Source organism: Papaver somniferum, chromosome 2 (assembly GCF_003573695.1).
Source record: "Papaver somniferum cultivar HN1 chromosome 2, ASM357369v1, whole genome shotgun sequence".
NCBI lineage: Eukaryota > Viridiplantae > Streptophyta > Magnoliopsida > Ranunculales > Papaveraceae > Papaver > Papaver somniferum.
The window spans coordinates 195,265,008-195,272,788 of NC_039359.1; positions in this window are offsets into that span (position 1 = coordinate 195,265,008).

The window sequence follows — 7,781 nt, forward strand, 5'->3', positions numbered from 1 at the left end:
CTTAGGATACTCACGCCTTCTACCAAAGGTTAGTCGAATCTTTCCTGGCAACCTCTCCATGTCTTGCCCTTTTGATTTTATCCTTGTCAGTCACCATCTCATGCTTACCCCGCAACAATGCTACTGTTACGAGCTAAGCAAGGGACTTAATGTTGATGGTGGTTTTTAGTTCAGGTCTAAATTTGTAAAACCCTGCATTTAATAGGTCGTCACTCTGCAAAGAGACAAAGCCATGTGAAAGTGATGAGTGTTCAACCTCTTCACTGGCGCATTTATTGAGCAACTCAATATATATATGAAATTTATCCAGAATGGTGCATGTAGCAACAATCCCAGATATTCTGTAAATTTTGGCACCTTTCCTGTATTATTCAGTTAATATAACTTTCTTTGAATACGTTCGGTGTTATGTTCCCCGGCTGAACCCTTAATATTAATATGGCATGACAATTTGTGTTCACTCGCAGCAGAGTAGCACGAGTTTCCAAGTATCAAGGATAAGGTCTTTGCATAAAGTATTCAATCAGGAAGCATACTTCTCTCTGGCAATGAACTTAAAGAACTTTGTGTCAAAACATAGAATTCAATCAATTTTGTGATATTTTACAGGATCCAGATATTACCCTGACTAATTTGTAAAATTAAGGTTTTGTGCCTTGCGCAGTATATCAGACCTTGCCGAAATTAAGCCTAGGAAAACTAGGTAATTAATCCGCCATGGATTAGTAGGTGCAAATTCTTGCCAAGAATCAGAAAAAAGAAATAAAGGAGCCGCATAATAGGAGCAGCATCAAAGGGAGGTGTGGCCATGCCTTAGGCCAGCCGGCGCCGTTTTCCATTGGCCACGCCCCATGTTGCCTAACCGGCCATATTTACCTCGACAAATCAGGTCGCCTTAAACCCGTCACACGCACATAAGTTGTGGTTGGGACCATACTTTTCGGCCCTATTTCCCATCGACCAATCAAGTCGCTTTAAACTTGCCACACCCACACCAAAAGTGTGGCCACGCCCCTCTCTTTTTCGACCAATCAGGTTGCTCTAACCCTGCCGCAGTATTAAAAAAGAGAGGCAAAATTGCGCCAATACCAAATTGGCTTTCCAAAGTTGCGCAAATGCGCTAACTGGCATGCCAAACGTGCATTCCCAAAGTGCCGGACGTGCCACTTTTCCACATAAGCATGCCCAATGTGCCCAACGTCATAACAGACTTCAATGTGGTTATCCAAACCAGAAACACGAACTTTGCATGGTCAAAACCCTAATTTCCAGTCGTGGTACAAGTTATGCCACTTCGGGCCCCCCAACATGCCACGAGCCGTGCGGGACCCACGAAACCCTAATAAAGACGCCATATCATAGCCACTCGCGGCAATCCTTACTCTTGTGGCCATTTCCACTTGATGGCCTGGATATGGTTCCTTTGGTATGGCTATGGCACCATTTGCACAAAACATCGATGCGCCACGGCCACATGCCGCATGCTGTATGCAATAATTAGAGTTTTGGCACGCCAAACCCTAATTAAGCCAAAGTTTCTACACCAACCAAGCCAAGTAACGTTTACCAGAGTATTGGGATTGATGAGGCAACATGACCAATGTTGCCACGCCACATTTGGGTCTAACGCCAATGTACCAAAATATAGAGGCCATGGTTACGCCAGGCGCTACTTGCACCATCTTGCCACTGGCATGCGCTAACTATGTTAGCCACACCACCGTGCCGCAGCGCACGTGCTTATAAGGGTTTCGATACGCCAAACCCTAATTTAGCTAAAGTCGCCATGCCAACTAGGTAAAGTGATTCTCCTAAGGCCTTAAGTTTAATTTAGCAACAGGGCCAATGTTGTCGGAGCCATATTTGGGTCTAACACTAATATGCCAAAACAGCTGCCACTGGCATGCCGCCATACCATGGCTACGCCAGGCGCCACTATGCCAATGGCGCCACTTTGCGATACAACAGGATGTGTCCATAACCAATGGCCATCATTTCTCATAAGCTACAATCTCAGGCGTCCAAATTCGCCATGGAATTGACAGGCCTGTGGCAAGTTTTAGGCGGCCAACCAAGGCAAGCCTAATAGCGTCACATGTTATTTTACTATGGAAAGTCTATTGACTTTGACTTGCCACACGTAGCAATATGTTACACTTTTTTCACGAAAACACTCGAGACATCAAACATGTCACAAACTGGGGGATGCTCATCAGGGTATTGGTCTGGGGGTTTACAGCGTGCGGTGTGCAACACGTCCATCATAAGAAAGTGTCAGGAAAACAGGGCAGTTAGTGGAGGAAAGAAGTAGTAGGTGTAAACGAACGTGCTTCCTTCGTAGTGGAGGCGTGGTTTCTGGAAGTTACACATTACTCCACTCTTCCATCACTCAATCACTCGCACTTCCTACAAGACCAGGGTGTATTCAATTATGACTTGTATAAATAGGTTTTACCTATTTTCCATCAAACAACAAGTTTTGGTGAGAACAACTACACAGTATCCAGAAAAATATCATAGAACTGATAGCTTTCATTCCACAAGCCGGTTCCAAATTCTAATACAAGTTATAAAATAGTCACACCTTCAGAATTAACCATTCTGGTCTCAACATCTTCTTCGCTTCCCTCCCTAAGACCAACCCTTCTCCTTCACTTTATGACCGAAGCAAGTCTGAAACGACCATTTATTGGTTTAGACCAGGATTGTACAGATTGATCTCTCGAATCCAAAGTACTCCCATGCAGCGCATTTGTTTTAGGTTTAGATTTATTTCTCACCCACACACCCAAATTTACCAAAACCAGCGGAAACAGTTTTTACCCATAAACAGATGTAATAAATGATGCTTAACACTTTTGATTCTTGGATTTGTACTTATGTACATATGGATGCTAATCACTTAGCAGATTCTGTAGCAAAGTTTGCTAGAATACAAAGTTTAAGTTTTAGTTGGCACTATGATTGGCCAAGCTGAATGGATAATCTGTTATGCAAGGGTATACTAAAACAATGTGTAACTTTATCCTTTTAATTAAAATATCCAATGGATGAAACTTTTAACTAACATGTTTTCCTCTATTTGTCAATTATATAAAATATTACGCTCTGTGGATCGGCGATAACTTTTGAGTCGACTCAGTCTATCTTCTTCGACCATATACCGAATCTTTTCTTCTAAATCTCTGCAATTTCTGCAATATCTTTTCATTTCAGTACCAATTTCTTTGCCTTTACAAAATTTAACCTCTTTCAGTACCAATTTTTTCCTATACAAAATCTAACCCTTCTCGGCTTTCGTTAATTTTAAGATTCCCAAATTTTTAAATTTTTGTTCTAAATCCCCCTGGTTTTTTCTTTCCTTTCATCAGTGTTTAATTCTAGTAAATTTTACCCATTAGAAGACCCAATGTGTTTCTTTTTTCTCTTTTAATAAATCTCTACTCCTGATTTTCTCTGATTTGTTTTCAAAATAAAAACCCTAATTTTCTATTTTTTTGTTTTTCTCAGGCAATTCCATATTATTCATCATGAATTGATTGATTAGAACAATCATGATAATCTATTGTTTGTTATTTGTCTTCTCCAGGGAGAGAATTGTTGGAGTTGATGCTCAATTGAGGCCGTTTCAGATCAGTTGCTCGATTTCGAGAGAATAGGAAAATCTACAGTACCGACTACAGTTCTTATGGAAAGCTTTTAGGTATGGCGACGATATTACCTCAACCCCAAGTAAGGAATCTGATCTAGTGCATCAAGATAAAAATATTAAAACAATTTCTAAGCTATAATTGGAAACGTAATCATTACTTCCAAGTCTTGAATGAAGCGTATAAATCTTTAGAAGATTAAAGATTTTCCTGACAATTAGGAAAAATGTCAGGAATGATTTTCCTTTTATCTTTGGAGAATCCGCTCAATTTTTACAAGTGGAAGAAAGATTTAGACATCAAAAAACACTATTGGCATGCAAAATCAGAAGGTATATTAACCCCAGCATATCTAAACATTCTCAAAAAATCTGCTCAGAAAAGAAACACAAAACAAAGGAAAAAACCATCTTTTCTAATCTTGAAAAATATACTCTTCAGTTTAATTCCTACATTTTTTCGGTAGAAATGTCTGACATTCCTACTGAAAATTACATTGCTCACTTAACGAGCTTCTTAAACAATCATGATACACCAATACCACCGTCCTTCAGATACTATATTGATTTTATGCGCACTTCAGAGATTCTAATTGATCAGAGAAAGTATGCTAGAGTGGTTGTCAAATTTCTCAAAGAAATCAAGAAGAAAGACAATCCAAGAGGTTTAAAAGTTGGGGAAATGGCTTTTTCTTTGAATAATTCTTGGGCACCAACTGGAAGACTCATCATTCAGAAAACAAAGGATCCTAAAATTTCATCATCAGATTCTCAAATCCCAGTCACTTTGCGGCTGCTATCTACTCGATTCCAAACTGAGTACAAGGGAAATTGCTCACTATAAGAATGTGGAGTAGTGATACTAAATTAGAAAAGGTGGATTTTAATTCGCAAGATTACTGGATAAAGTTTGAGCTAAGAAGTGATTTGGTAGAAAAAGGGTATGTGGCAAAGTAAGTAGCAGACAAGGTGGGTCTGGTTATTAATCTTACAGGCCCTCTCAATAAAAGTGGAGAATACAAAGCGCATGTATTGGTGGACATTGAAAAATCCCTGGTTCATCAGGTTAAAGTGACCATTCTGAATTGCATGGATAGAGAAACAATTAAGTTAAATCTTTATGGAGATACCACATGGTACATGCAGACACTGTTGGCATGTTGATGGAGAGCACTCAAAATAAAAATGCCTTCCAAGATGGATTGCTTACAAAGAAAACTTTCCAAAAGTATTTGTATATGAAGATGAAGATGAAGATGAAGAAAACACAAGGGAAAGTATGGGTAGTACTTCAAACAGCAATAGCAACAGGAGAGTTGAATCTTTGGCCAGTGCAACAGAAAGTCTTCGTATATATGACAGTGAAATAAACATGGTGGATCACATAAATAGAGGCAGTAAAAGGATAAGAATTGAAATGGGGGTGGAATATCCAGAGGAAGAAGGAACAGAAATGAGAATGACACCTGCTGAAAAAGGAAAAGAACCTCAACAAAATGAAGACCTGGCTAATGGAGAAAATGGTGTTGGAAAATATTATTGGGGAGTAGGAGTTATTGGTGATAGAAGAACCATAACTGCAGAAGATTTAAAGAATGCTTTGAAAGGGAAATCTGTGATTACTGAGGATAATGGAGAGGAAAAGAAAGGAGGAGGATGTTTTAAGGAAAATATCCAGAAAAGAAGACAAGCGGATTGGTTTAGGCTTCTAAGCCAATACTCAAAGATAAGTAACAGAAACAGCCTTTTCATTAATGAGTATGATGCTGGAAAAAGCAAAACTAGCTTAACAGAAGAATGGATTGAAATTGAGAAGGAGGAAAATGAAATTGGAGTAAAGGAAAGTATGGAAAAAGAACAAGAGGATGGAGGAAATGAAAATAGTGTCAAAGTTATGGAAGGGTTGTTGTAACTACTGGTGTTGAAGAACAAAACAATATGAACTGGACAATTATACATCTCAGAGACAACATCAACAATGGAAGTGTAGCAGAGCCAGAATCTAATCATCTACAAACCACAAATGCTGCAACTGACCTTGAAGTGACCAATATTGTTATCAGCTCTGATAACCCCTCTCACTTGGAGCAAAATGAGGTATTTACTTGGTCCATGTCTCTGCATTTATGGCAAGTTTACTGTGTTATAATATCTTCTTACATTAGTACTTGCTTTATATTCTGTTTTTTCAAAAGTACCATTATGCATGCATCAATTACTGGAATTGCTTATTCTTGCATCTTCCTTAAATTTGTTTTGAAAATATGTTTCCTTATTATAATAAAATGCTTTTCTTGTATATGGTCATGGAAGATAGTGCTTCTGGTTATGACTTTAGAATTTTATCTTGGAATCTACAAGGGATTAGAGCTTCTCTTAAGTAAGATCATTTAAATCACCTAAGAAAAACTCACAATGTAGACATGTTATTCCTTTCTGAGACTAAGGTTGAATCAGAAATTGTAGAAAAATGTATTAGTAGGTTGAAAGCAAAATACTTGTTTATATTCCCTTCTATTGGAAGATCTAGAGGTTTTGCCATTGCTTGGTTTCAGGGAGTCTCTTCTAATCTTATTTCTTTTCAGCATAATGTTTTTAATTTCCAGATTATTAAAGATAATTTAAATATCAATGTTTCTTTCATTTATGGTGCCTTAGATAATAATTTGAGAACTTTTCAATGGGATTTTCCAACCAGCTTTAGTGATATAAAACAAACCCTGGGCCATCATAGGAGACATGAAATTTATACTAAATAAAGATGAAAAAGAAAGGAGGTAATGAAGGAAACTCTAGTAGCTTATCTTATGTTTATAGGTGCTTACATAACCTAGGATTAGTTGACATGAATTACACGGGCCTTCCCTTCACCTGGACTAACAAGAGAGTAGGAAAAAATAATGTACATTAAAGAATTGACAGAGTGATAGTAAATCATAAATGGTTAGAGTTATTACCTAAATCCATAACAAGACATTTAACTAGAGTTGTCTCAGATCATTCCCCAATTATGTTAAACACAAATCCAAATATGGAAAAAAGAGCAAGACCATATAGATATATGAAATGTTGGATACACTACGGGAAAAATATACATCTACAACTGGAGATTTACAACACTTCGCTATACATCGTAGAAAGTCCTATGTTTTACAACTGGTTTCAAAGGAAGAGTTGTCGTATATCATCACTACCAACCCTTAGGAACAAGGGGTTGCGCTAAGAAAACAAACGACAACTCTTTTAGCAAAACTGTTGTGACGACATTTAGGTATAACAACTTTGTTTTATAAGTGTAGTGACTTAGCCTATCACAATTCTCACAAGTGTTGTTGAAGAACACAAAAATATGATAATGAAAAATACGTTAGAGGGGAGATTCGAACATGAACCTAATGCATGGATGTCTAGCTCATCAACCATCCTTACAGTTCACAAGTTTAGGTTTTTTTTTTTAATAGAAACGTATAACAACACTTATAAGTGTTGTTGAAGTTAAAATATAGAATGTGGGAAAAAATGAGGTTTGGGGGATTCGACGGCCAGGTTTCGATCTTGGATCCGGGTACGCATACAATATGTAGAAATATGATTTTTTTAATGTTTCATAGAATATCTCGAAGGAATCTTACTTGTAAATGGATGAATTCGTCGTTCTTACCAAGTTTCTGACTTATAGTAGTCAACTCGCGGCCAGGTTTCGATCTTTGAGCCTGGTATGCATACAATATGCAGAAGTTTCCGACTTATAATGGTCCACTCGCGGCCAGGTTTCGATCTCGGAGCATGGTTCAATGTTGAATTTGTGGTTAAGGTTTCGGGGGATATTCCGATGGAATCTTACCCGTAGATGGGTGAATTCATCGTTCTTACCAAGTTCTTGCCTTATAATAGTCCACTCGCGGCCAGATTTCGATCTCGGATCCAAGTCCAGTGTCGAAGTTGACGAATTTGAGGTGTGTTTTAGGTTTGGGGGAATATTCTAATGGAATCTTATCCGTAGATGTGTGAATTCATCGTTCTTATGAAGTTTCCGACTTATAATAGTCCACTTGCGGCCATCTTTCGAGGTCGGAGCCTGGTTCAGTGTTGAATTTGTGGTGTGTATAAGGTCTCGGGGAATATCCAGATA